This window comes from Pristiophorus japonicus, chromosome 1 (assembly GCF_044704955.1).
Source record: "Pristiophorus japonicus isolate sPriJap1 chromosome 1, sPriJap1.hap1, whole genome shotgun sequence".
NCBI classification, from domain to species: domain Eukaryota; kingdom Metazoa; phylum Chordata; class Chondrichthyes; family Pristiophoridae; genus Pristiophorus; species Pristiophorus japonicus.
This window is the reverse complement of record NC_091977.1, coordinates 462919866-462933620: the sequence shown is the minus strand read 5'-3', so window position 1 is coordinate 462933620 and position 13755 is coordinate 462919866. Positions and strand designations below refer to the sequence as shown.

At 46.7% G+C, this 13755-nt stretch overlaps 1 protein-coding gene across 1 annotated transcript in view; it reads right to left on the bottom strand.

Moving 5' to 3' along the window:
* The window catches only part of lrrc69 (leucine rich repeat containing 69), a 208438-nt gene that overhangs the window by 165079 nt on the left and 29604 nt on the right, over positions 1-13755 (bottom strand). The gene's annotated exons all lie outside the window — the stretch shown is intronic.

Sequence of the window (13755 nt, the reverse complement as noted above, 5' to 3'; positions counted from 1 at the left end):
AGGGAGAGGTTGGAGAGGGAGACGTTGGTGAGCGAGGGGTCGAGAGGGACGGGCTGGAGAGGGAGGGGTCGGTGAGAGAGAGGTCGGTGAGAGAGAGGTCGGTGAGAGAGAGGTCGGAGAGGGAGGGGTCAGAGAGGGAGGGGTCGGAGAGGGAGGGGTCGATGAGGGAGGGGTCGATGAGGGAGGGTTGGTGAGGGAGGGGTCAGAGGGAGAGAGAGGACGGAGAGAGGGTTGAGAAGAGAAAGCGAGAGAGAGAGGTTGGAGTGTCCTGTATGAAATTTTGGGATCACTAGCCACTAGATGGCATCACTGTTGAAGGCCATTGGGCTGCACGCACGTGTATGCAGCCCAAGTATAAAAGGCCAGCCGTTTTGTATATTAGTCACTTTGGGCCTTAATAAAGTAGAGCCAAAGTCATACCACTTGGAGTTAAACACTACTCAGTCTAACAGTTATTTCATACACAACATTTGGCGATGAGGCAACAAGAACCTTTGCATGCAAAAATGAATGCAATTGGATTGTTGGAGCGATTTGTGGAAGGAGAAGATTGGGCAGACTTTGTGAGCCAGTTCTTCGAGGCCAACAAAATGGAGGTCGGCGACGTAGATTGGCACCGGGCGGTGTTCCTCAATGTTTGTGGTCCAAAAATTGAGGGTCTGACAAAGAATCTACTCCTGCCTGTGAGTCCAACAGAGAGGATGTATGAAGAATTGTGTACACTGGTACAGGACCACTTTAAGCCAGATGAAGGTATCATCATCTCGAGATACAGATTTTACACGCACGTTCGCTCAATGGGCCGGAATGCGGCAGAATTAGTTGGCGACCTGAGACGTCTAAAGGGGCTGTATTGGCAGACATGCTGCGGGACTTCTTTGTAATTGGCATCAACCACAAGGTGATCCTGCGTAAACTACTGGCGGTGGAGGCGTTGGACTTGAACAGAACCATCACGATTGCTCAGTCATGCATGAAGACGGATAGAAGTCGAAAGCAGATATCAATGAAAAATCAAAACTCGGCAAGTACTGTAAATATGATTGATTCAGCGTTCGGCAGAGCAGCACATGGCAGGGCCTACCCGACTGTGTACGCGAAACCTGTGCTGCCCAAAGTCTGCCAGCAGGAATGCATCCGATTTCTCCATGTTGATGTTGTGGGGGAAATCACTGGCACCAGCAGTGCCGATTTAAGCAATATAGTTGCAAAGGCTGTCTGAGAGTGGGGCATCTCCAGTGCAAGTATCCGCAGATGAGCAAACGTGCTGCGATACACCGCATGGAGGATGATGGTCAGACTAGCATGGATCCGGATACACAATCCGAGATACCAGAGGAGGAAGTGTATGGACTGTACTTGTTCCTAACTAAGAGCAACCGATAATGATCAACGTGAAATTTAATGGGGTGCCGGTATCGATGGAACTGGACACGGGGGCAAGTCGATCGATAATGAGCCAGAGGGCATTTGACAAGCTGTGGGATACTAAGGCTGTGAAGCCCAGGCTGAATCCAGTCAATGCCAAGTTGTGCACGTACACCAAAGAACTCATAACGGTGATTGGCAGCGCCACAAATAAAGTGTCGTTCACGAGTTACCGCTATGGATTGTCCCAGACAATGGCCCAACACTGTTCGACAGGAATTGGCTTGAAAAAAATCAGATGCGATCGGAACGACATTAAGGCGTTGTCGTCGGAGAAAAATACATGTGCCCAAGTACTGAGCAAGTTCCCCTCACTGTTTGAACCAGGCATCGGCAACTTCATGGGAGCCAAGGTGCAGATCCATATGGACTCGGATGCAAGACCTGTCCATCATAAAGCTTGGGTAGTTCCGTATATGATGAGGGAGAAGGTCGAAATCGAACTGGACATACACCAGTGTGAAGGGATCATATGACCGGTTGAATTTAATGAAAGGGCCAGCCCCATTGTTCCTGTGCTGAAAAGTGATGGCACTGTCAGAATCTATGGAGACTACAAGGCTACGATCAACAGGATTTCAAAACAGGATCAGTACCCGTTACCAAAGGCTGATGACTTGTTTGCAATGCTAGCCGGGGGGAAGTCCTTCACCAAACTGGACTTGACGTCGGCCGACATGACACAGGAGCTGGTCAATACGTCGAAGAGACTTACGTGCATTAACACGCATAAAGGACTGTTTATTTATCACAGGTGCTCTTTTGGAATTCGCTCAGCTGCAGCAATATTTCAGAGGAACATAGAGAGTCTACTGAAGTCCGTTCCCAGAACCGTCGTGTTCCAAGATGACATCCTGATCACAGGTCATGACTCCAAGGAACATCTGAACAACCTGGAAGAGGTTCTACATCATCTGGACAAAGTGGGACTCAGACTGAAATGCTCGAAATGCATCTTCATGCCACCAGAAGTCGAATTACTGGGGAGGAAAATTGCTGCTGACGGCATCAGGCCCACAGACGCGAAAACCAAGACCATTAAGAATGCACCCAAGCCGCAGAATGTGAGGGAGCGGCATTCGTTCCTGGGTCTACTCAACTACTTCGGTAACTTCCTACCTAAATTGAGCACCTTATTAGAACCACTGCACATGCTGCTAAGAAAAGGTGACAACTGGGTGTGGGGTGCGTCTCAAGACAGAGCTTTTGAGAAAGCCACTAATCTGCTTTACTCTAACAAGCTGATGGTACATTATGACCCATGTAAATGTTTAGTATTGGCCGGTGATGCTTCGTCATATGCAATTGGTTGCGTACTCCAAAAAGCTAATGTCGGGTAAACTTCAACCAGTCGTGTATGCTTCAAAATGTCTGTCTAAAGCGGAAAGAGCCTACAGGCTGGTAGAGCAAGAAGCACTAGTCTGTGTGTATGGGGTTAAAAAGATGCATCAGAACCTGTTTGATCTTCGATTTGAACTGGAGACAGATCACAAGCTGCTCATTTCATTGTTCTCTGAAAACAAAGGTATCAATACCAATGCTTCATCGCGCATCCAGAGGTGGACGCTGACATTATCCGCTTAAGATGATGTCATTCGCCATAGACCTGGCACCGAGAATTGTGCCAATGCTTTGAGCCGTCTGCCTTTACCCACACCGGAGGTGAAAATTGTTATATATGTAAACTTGTATTTACTCTGTACAGTCACCAAAGGGCTCATCCCCTGGAGTCCCAAGGGATCACATAATCCCTTGGAAGCACAGGTATTTAAGGAAGCCTCAAAGGTTGGAGAGGCACTTTGGAGACCTGCAATAAAAGACTACGGTCATACTTTACGTTGAGCTCACAGTGTTCAGTCTGACTCTTTCTCTATACACAACAACTGGTGACGAGATACAGATAAGCGAATCCAAAGAGGCAGAGAACAGTGGGCATCCTGGAGGAATTCTCGAGGGAGATGATTGGGAAACTTTTGTGGAGCGACTCAACCAATACTTCGTGGCCAACAAGCTAGATAGTGAAGAGAACGCTGCCAAACGAAGGGCAATCCTCCTCACCGTCTGTGGGACACCAACGTATGGCCTCATGAAGAATCTGCTCACTCCAGCGAAACCCACGGAGAAATCGTACGATAATTTGTGCACACTGGTCCGAGAACATGTGAACCCAAAGGAAAGCGTTCTGATGGCGAGGTATTGGTTCTACACCGACAAAAGGTCAGAAGGCCAGGAAGTGGCAAGTAATGTCGCCGAGCTTAGAAGCCTTGCAGGACATTGCGAATTTGAAGGGCATTTGGAGCACATGCTCAGAGACTTTTTCGTACTTGGCATTGGCCATGAAACCATACTTCGCAAGCTTTTGACTGTAGAGACCCCAACCTTGAGTAAGGCCATAGCGTTGGCCGAGGCGTTCATTGCCACCAGTGACAATACTAAGCAAATCTCTCAACACACAAGTGCTGCTAGAAGTACTGTGAACAAAGTGATGATGTTTTCGAATCACAACGTACAGGGCAGGTCACGCATGCCTGCAGCTGCACGTCCACAGATGTCTCAGAGTCCACCATCATGGGCCATGGAACAATGGGGCACCTCCATAGAAATGCAGAACATAGAAAAATAGGTGTAGGAGTAGGCCATTTGGCCCTTCGAGCCTGCACCGCCATTCAATAAGATCATGGCTGATCATTCCTTCAGTAACCCTTTCCTGCTTTCTCTCCATACCCCTTGATTCCCCTAACCGTAGGAGCCATATCTAACTCCCTCTTGAATATATCCAGTGAACTGGCAACAACAACTCTCTGCGGCAGGGAATTCCACAAGTTAACAACTCTCTCTGAGTGAAGAAGTTTCTCCTCATCTCAGTCCTAAATGGCCTACCCCTTATCCTAAGACTATGTCCCCTGGTTCTGGACTTCCCCAACTTCGGGAACATTCTTCCCGCATCTAACCTGTCCAGTCCCGTCAGAATCTTATATGTTTCTATGATATCCCCTCTCATCCTTCTAAACTCCAGGGAATAAAGGCCCAGTTGATCCAGTCTCTCCTCATATGTCAGTCCTGCCATCCCTGGAATCAGTCTGGTGAACCTTCGCTGCACTCCCTCAATAGCAAGAACGTCCTTCCTCAGACTAGGAGACCAAAACTAACACAATATTCCAGGTGAGGCCTCACTAAGGCCCTGTACAACTGCAGCAAGACCTCCCTGCTCCTGTACTCAAATCCCCTAGCTATGAAGGCCAACATACCACTTGCCTTCTTTACCACCTGCTGTACCTGCATGCCAACCTTCAATGACTGATGTACCATGACACCCAGGTCTCGTTGCACCTCCCCTTTTCCTAGTCTGCCGCCATTCAGATAATATTCTGCCTTCGTGTTTTTTCCCCCAAAATGGATAACCTCACATTTATCCACATTATACTGCATCTACCATGCATTTGCCCACTCACCTAACCTGTCCATGTCACCCTGCAGCCTCTTAGTGTCCTCCTCACAGCTCACACCGGCACCCAGCTAAGTGTCATCTACAAACTTGGAGATATTACACTCAATTCCTTCATCCAAATCATTGATGTATATTGTAAAGAGCTGGGGTCCCAGCACCAAGCCCTACGGCATTCTACTAGTCACTGCCTGCCATTCTGAAAAAGACCAGTTTATCCCGACTCTCTGCTTCCTGTCTGCCAACCAGTTCGCTATCCACGTCAGTATATTACCCCCAATAGCATATGCTTTGATTTTGCACAACAATCTCTTGTGCGGGACCTTGTCAAAAGCCTTCTGAAAGTCCAAATACACCACATCCACTGGTTCTCCCTTGTCCACTCTGCTAGTTACATCCTCAAAAAATTACAGAAGATTTGTCAAGCATGATTTCCCTTTCATAAATCCATGCTGACTTGGTCCGATCCTGTCACTGCTTTCAAAATGCGCTACTATTTTGTCCTTCATGATCGATTCCAACATTTTCCGCAATACTGATGTCAAGCTAACCGGTCTATGATTACCCATTTTCTCTCTCCCTCCTTTTTTAAAAAGTAGTGTTACATTTGCCACCCTCCAGTCCATAGGAACTGATCCAGAGTTGATAGATTGTTGGAAAACGATCACCAATGCATCCATTATTTCTTGGGCCGCTTCTTTGAGCATTCTGTGATGCAGACTATCAGGCCCCGGGGATTTATCGGCCTTCAATCCCATCAATTTTCCGAACACAATTTCCCATCTAATAAGGATATCCTTCAGTTCCTCCTTCTCACTGGATCCACTGTCCCCTAATACCTTCGGAAGGTTATTTGTATCTTCCTTCATGAAGACAAAACCGAAGTATTGGTTCAATTGGTCTGCCATTTCTTTGTTCCCCGTTATAATTTCACCTGAATCCGATCTCAAGGGACCTACGTTTGTCTTTACTAATCTTTTTCTCTTCACATATTTATAGAAGCTTTTGCAGTCAGTTTTTATATTCCCTGCAAGCTTCCTCTCGTACTCTATTTTCCCCCTCTTAATTAAACCCTTAGTCCTCCTCTGTTGAATTCTAAATTTCTCCCAGTCCTCAGGTTTGTTGCTGCACAATATATGTGCAGACGAGCTGCTAATCCTGTTAAACCTGCAAACTACCATGTTGCAGAGGAGGACAGATCCACGGAGGATCATGACGAACCAGAGCCTCAGACCGAGGAGGCAGAGGTGCATGGGGTGCACACATTCACCACGCATTGTCCCCCGATAATGCTGAATGTTGAACTAAATGGACTCCCGGTGTCAATGCAACTGGACACGGGCGAGAGTCAGTCCATCATGGGCAAAAAGACTTTCGAAAGTCTGTGGTGCAACAAGGCCTCAAGGCCAGTCTTAACTCCAATTCGTATGAAACTAAGAACTTACACAAAAGAACTGATTCCCGTAATTGGTAGTGCTACCATCAAGGTCTCCTACGATGGAGCGGTGCACAAGCTACCACTCTAGGTGCTACCGGGCGATGGTCACACGCTGCTCGGCAGGAGCTGGCTGGGAAAGATACGTTGGAACTGGGACGACGTCCGAGCGCTATCACCCGCTGACGACACTTCGTGTGCCCAGGTCTTAAACAAGTTCCCTTCGCTGTTCAAACCAGGCATTGGAAAATTCCAAGGAGCAAAAGTGAAGATCCATCTAATTCCGGGAGCGCAACCCATCCATCACAAGGCGAGAGCAGTACCGTACATGATGAGAGAAAGGGTAGAGATCGAGCTAGACCGGCTGCAACGGGAGGGCATCATTTCACTAATCGAGTTCAACAAGTGTTCCTGTCCTCAAGGTAGACGGCACCGTCAGAATCTGTGGTGATTACAAACTAACTATCAATCGTTTCCCTCTGCAGGACCAATACCCACTACCAAAGGCCGTCAACCTCTTTGCAACATTGGCGGGAGGGAAGACGTTCACGAAGCTGGATCTGACTTCAGCCGACATGATGCAGGAACTGGAGGAATCATCAAAGGCTCTCATCTGCACCAACACGCACAAAGGTCTTTTTATTTATAACTGATGCCCGTTTGGAATTCGATCAGCAGCGGCGATATTCCAGAGAAACATGGAAAGCTTACTGAAGTTGATCCCACATACCGTGGTCTTCCAGGACGACATCTTGGTCACAGGTCGGAACACAGCCGAGCATCTGCAGAACCTGGAGGAGGTTCTTTGTCAACTCAACCGCGTGGGGCTCAGGTTAAAATGCTCGAAGTGCGTTTTCCTGGTGCCTGAAGTGGAGTTCTTGGGAAGGAGGATTGCGGTGGACGGCATCAGGCCCACCAACACGAAGACGGAGGCAATCAAGAACGTACCGAGGCCACAGAATATGACGGAGCTGCGGTCATTTCTGGGACTCCTGAACTACTTTGGTAACTTCTTACCAGGTCTCAGCACACTGTTAGAACCACTGCACTTCTTACTATGAAAAGGGGACGAATGGGTTTGGGATAAAAGCCAAGAAAATGCCTTTGTAAAAGTGAGAAAATTGTTATGCTCAAACAAATTGCTTGAGTTGTATGATCCATGTAAACGTTTGGTACTAGCATGTGATGTGTTGTCATATGTCGGGTGTGTATTGCAACAAGCTAATGATTTCGTGAAACTACAACCGGTTGCTAATGCATCCAGGAGTCTGTCTGAGGCTGAGAGAGCCTACAGCATGATTGAGAAAGAAGCGTTAGCGTGTGTCTATGGGGGGGAAAAAAATGCATCAATACCTGTTTGGACTAAAATTCGAAGGGATAAATACAAACGCATCGGCCCGCATCCAGAGATGGGCGCTCACGTTATGCACATACAACTACGCCATCCGCCACAGGCCAGGCACAGAAACTGTGCCGATGCTCTTAGTAGGCTGCCATTGCCCATCACGGGGGTGGAAATGGCACAGCCCGCAGATTTAGCCATGGTTATGGAAGCATTTGAGAGTGAGCAATCACCCGTCACTGCCTGGCAAATCAAAACCTGGATGAGCTAGGACCCCTTATTATCCCTAGTCAAAAGCTGTGTGCTTCACGGGAGCTGGTCCAGTGTCCCAGTGGAAATGCAAGAAGAGATAAAGCCATTCCAGCGGCGCAAAGATGAAATGTCTATACAGGCAGACTGCCTTCTGTGGGGCAATCGTGTAGTGATTCCCAAGAAGGGCAGAGACACCTTCATCAATGACCTTCACAGTATCCACCCTGGCATCATAATGATGAAAGCAATCGTCAGATCCCACCTGTGGTGGCCTGGTATCGATGCGGACTTAGAGTCCTGCGTTCACAGATGTAATACATGATCGCAGTTAAGCAATGTACCCAGGAAGGCGCCGCTGAGTTTATGATCTTGGCCCTCCAAACTATGGTTTAGGGTACACGTCGACGATGCAGGCCCATTCTTGGGTAAAATGCTCTTTGTGGTTGTAGATGCGTATTCCAAGTGGATTGAATGCGAGATAATGTCAGCTAGCAAGTCCGCTGCCACTACTGAAAGCCTGCGGGCCATGTTTGCCACACACGGCCTGCCCGATGTCCTGGGGAGCGACAACGGGCCATGTTTTACAAGTGCTGAGTTCAAAGAATTCATTACCCGTAACGGGATCAACGATGTCACATCTGTCCTGTTTAAACCAGCGTCCAATGGTCAGGCAGAGAGAGCAGTGCAAACTATCAAGCAAGGCTTGAAGAGGGTAACTGAAGGCTCACTGCAGACTCGCCTATCCCGAGTCCTGCTTAGCTACCGCACGAGACCCCACTTGCTCACTGGGATCCCACCTGCTGAACTGCTCATGATAAGAGCACTTAAGACAAGGCTCTCGTTAGTTCACCCTGATCTACATGAATAGGTAGAGAGTGGGCGGCTTCAACAAAGTACATACCAATGTAGCGCAAATGTGTCACACGAGACTGAAATCAATGATCCTGTATTTGTATTGAATTATGGACAAGGTCCCAAGTGGCTTCTCGGCACTGTCGTGGCCAAAGAGGAGAGCAAGGTGTTTCAGGTCAAACTTTCAAATGGACTCATTCACCAGAAACACTTGGACCAAATCAAACTCAGATTCACGGACTATCCTGAGCAACCCACCTTGGACCCTACCTTTTTTGATCCTCCAACATACACAGCAGTGGCAACCAGCACCACAGTTGACCACGAAGCAGAACCCATCATCCACAGCAGCCCAGCAGGCACCAACACACCAGGCAGCCCAGCAAGGCCAGCTGCATAGCAGCCCAGCGAAGTCCCAATAAATGATTCAACAACACCAGCTTTCACACCGAGACGATCAACCAGGGTAAGAAGGGCCGCAGATTGACTCACATTGTAAATAGTTACACTATTACACTGTTATATATGTAAACTTGTAGTTACTCTGTACAGCCACCAGAGGGCTCATTCCCTGGAGTCCCAAGGGATCCCATGATCCCTTGGGAGCACAGGTATTTAAGGAAGCCTCACAGGTTGGAGAGGCACTCTCGAGACCTGCAATAAAAGACAAAGGTCACACTTTACTTTGAGCTCACAGTCTTCAGTCTGACTCTTTCTCCACACATAATAGAAACGCCATAAATCGGCGAACCTATTGTTAGTTATGGATGCTTCTGAGAGTGTCACGGCTCAACAAGTTAAGACCTGGACTAACCAGGACCCGATTTTATCAGTGGTGAAGAGTTGCATCCTCAATGATGATTGGTCTGCCATACCCAAGCAAATGTGTGAGGAGACCAAACCTTACATTCGTCTATTCAGTCGGATTGTATACTATGGGTCAATCGTGTTGTTATGCCAAAGAAAGGGAGAAAGAAATTTGTCCGTGAGCTACATCGTACATTGTAATGATGAAAGCCATCGCCAGGTCTCATGTATGGTGACCGGGAATTGACTCTGAGCTGGCGTCATCAGTGCATCAGTACAACACTTGCATGCAGCTCAGCAAAGCACCAGTGGAATCGCTGCTGAGTCTGTGGTCGTAGCCGTCCAAACCATGGTCCAGGATTCACATAGACTTTGCAGGTCCATTCCTGGGGAAGATGTTTTTAGTTGTGGTGGATGCATATTCGAAGTGGATAGAGTGTATAATCATTTCATCCAGCACATCCACAGCTCCCATTGAGAATCTCAATGTCATGTTCGCGACACATGGTATGCCTGACATTGTTGTTTGCGACAACGGATCGTGCTTCACCAGTTAGGAGTTTCAAGAATTCATGAAACTCAATGGTATCAAACATGTAAGGTCAGCACCATTCAAACCTGCATCCAATGCGCAAGCAGAACGTGCTGTCCAAATCATAAAGCAGAGTATGAAGCGAGTAACCCAAGGGTCACTGCAGACCTGCCTGTCACGCATACTGCTTAGAACATAAGAATTAGGAATAGGAGTAGGCCATCTAGCCCATCGAGCCTGCTCCGCCACTCAACAAGATCATGGCTGATCTGGCCGTGTACTCAGCTCCACTTACCCACCCACTCCCCATAACCCTTAATTCCCTTATTGGTTACAAATCTATCTATCTGTGATTTGAATACATTCAATGAGCTAGCCTCAACTGCTTCCCTGGGCAGAGAATTCCACAGATTCACAACCCTCTGGGAGAAGAAATTCCTTCTCAACTCGGTTTTAAATTGGCTCCCCTGTATTTTGAGGCTGTGTCCCCTAGTTCTAGTCTCCCCGACCAGTGGAAACAACCTCTCTGCCTCTATCTTGTTTATCCCTTTCATTATTTTAAATGTTTCTATAAGATCACCCCCCATCCTTCTGAACTCCAACGAGTAAAGAGCCAATCTACTCAATCTAATAAGGTAACCCCCTCATCTCCGGAATCAGCCTAGTAAATCGTCTCTGTACCCCCTCCAAGGCTCGTATATCCTTCCTTAAGTAAGGTGACCAAAACTGCACGCAGTACTCCAGGTGCGGCCTCACCAATATCCTGTACAGTTGCAGCAGGACCTCCCTGCTTTTGTACTCCATCCCTCTTGCAATGAAGGCCAACATTCCATTCGCCTTCCTGATTACCTGCTGCACCTGCAAACTAACTTTTTGGAATTCATGCAAAAGGACCCCCAGGTCCCTCTGCACCGCAGCATGTTGTAATTTCTCCCCATTTAAATAATATTTCCTTTTACTGTTTTTTTTTCCCCAAGGTGGATGACCTCACATTTTCTGACATTGTATTCCATCTGCCAAACATTAGCCCATTCGCTTAACCTATCTAAATCTCTTTGCAGCCTCTCTGTGTCCTCTACACAACCCGCTTTCCCACTAATCTTAGTGTCATCTGCAAATTTTGTTACACTACACTCTGTCCCCTCTTCCAGGTCATCGATGTCTATTGTAAACAGTTGTGGTCCCAGCAACGATCCCTGTGGCACACCACCAACCACTGATTTCCAACCCGAAAAGGACCCATTTATCCCGACTCTCTTCTTTCTGTTAATTCAGCCAGCCAATTCTCGATCCATGCTAATACATTTCCTCTGACTCTGCGTACCTTTATCTTCTGCAGTAACCTTTTGTGTGGCACCTTTTCGAATGCCTTTTGAAAATCTAAATACACTACATCCATCGGTACACCTCTATCCACCATGCTTGTTATATCCTCAAAGAATTCCAGTAAATTAGTTACACATGATTTCCCCTTCATGAATCCATGGTGCGTCTGCTTGATTGCACTATTCCTATCTAGATGTCCCGCTATTTCTTCCTTAATGATAGCTTCAAGCATTTTCCCCACTACAGATGTTAAAGTAACCGGCCTATAGTTACCTGCCTTTTGTCCGCCCCCTTTTTTAAACGGAGGTGTTACATTAGCTGCTTTCCAATCCGATGGTACCTCCCCAGAGTCCAGAGAATTTTGGTAGATTATAAGTTATCTGCTATAACTTCCGCCATCTCTTAATACCCTGGGATGCATTTCATCAGTACCAGGGGACTTGTCTACCTTGAGTCCCATTAGCCTGTCCAGCACTACCCGCCGAGTGATAGTGATTATCTCAAGGTCCTCCTTTCCCACATGCCCGTGACCAGCAATTTTTGGCATGGTTTTTGTGTCTTCCACTGTGAAGACTGAAGCAAAATAATTGTTTAAGGTCTCAGCCATTTCCACATTTCCCATTATTAAATCCCCCTTCTCATCTTCTAAGGGACCAACATTTACTTTAGTCACTCTTTTCCGCTTTATATATCGGTAAAAGCTTTTACTATTTGTTTTTATGTTTTGCGCAAGTTTACTTTCGTAATCTATCTTTCCTTTCTTTATTGCTTTCTTAGTCATTCTTTGCTGTTGTTTAAAATTTTCTCAATCTTCCAGTTTCTCTCTAACTTCGGCCACCTTATACGCATTGGTTTTTAATTTGATACTCTCCCTTATTTCCTTGGTTATCCACGGCTGGTTATCCCTTCTCTTACCGTCCTTCTTTTTCACTGGAATATATTTTTGTTGAGCACTATGAAAGAGCTCCTTAAAAGTCCTCCACTGTTCCTCAATTGTGCCACCGTTTAGTCTGTGTTCCCAGTCTACTTTAGCCAACTCTGCCCTCATCCCACTGTAGTCCCCTTTGTTTAAGCATAGTACGCTCGTTTGAGACACTACTTCCTCACCATCAATCTGTATTACAAATTCAACCATACTGTGATCACTCATTCCGAGAGGATCTTTTACTAGGAGATCGTTTATTATTCCTGTCTCATTACACAGGACCAGATCTAAGATAGCTTGCTCCCTTGTAGGTTCTGTAAAATACTGTTCTAAGAAACAATCCCGTATACATTCTATGAATTCCTCCTCAAGGCTACCCCGTGCGATTTGATTTGACCAATCAATATGTAGGTTAAAATCCCCCATGATTACTGCCATTCCTTTTTCACATAACTCCATTATTCCCTTGATTATTGTCCGCCCCACCATGAAGTTATTATTTGGAGGCCTATAAACTACGCCCACCAGTGGCTTTTTTCCCCTTACTTTCTCTCATCTCCACCCACAATGATTCAACATTTTGTTCATTAGAGCCAAAATCATCTCTCACAATTGCCCTATCATCCTTTATTAACAGAGCTACCCCACCTCCTTTCCCTTCTTGTCTATCTTTCCGAATTGTCAGATACCCCTGTATGTTTAATTCCCAGTCTTGGCCACCCTGCAACCACGTTTCTGTAATGGCCACCAAATCATACCCATTTGTAATGATTTGTGCCATCAACTCATTTACTTTATTTCGAATGCTGCGTGCGGTTAGGTAAAGTGTTACAGGACAAGACCACACACGCTTTCCGGGGTCTCGCCTGCTGAACTAATGATGAAGAGAGGTCTTAAGACCAAGCTATCTCTTGTACACCCTGACTTGAATAATCATGTTGAATATAGAAGACAAAGTCAACAAGGGTATTACGATCGCACAGCTGCGTCACGCGATATTTTTGTCAATGATCCTGTATATGTGCTGAATTATGGTCAGGGTCCCAAGTGGACCGCTGATCCTATCATGGCCAAGGAGGGCAACAGAATATTTATTGTCAGGCTCAAAAATGGGCAAACATGCAGGAAACATATGGATCAGACCAAGCTGCGGCACACACACGAACCGGAACAGTTGGAGGAAGAGACAATCAACGACAAACCAACCTACCTCCAGTCATCAGAGGACTCAGTGGTCATCAGTGAATTGGGACTTTCAATCACTGACATGTTCAATAGAAATGGACTTTCAATCCCTTACATGGCCATTGCCACTCCCATCAGGTCAGCCACACAGCCACCAGTCACAACACTCTGAATACTTACCCAAGGCTGGAATTGAACTGAGATGATCAACCCGGGAACGTAAAAC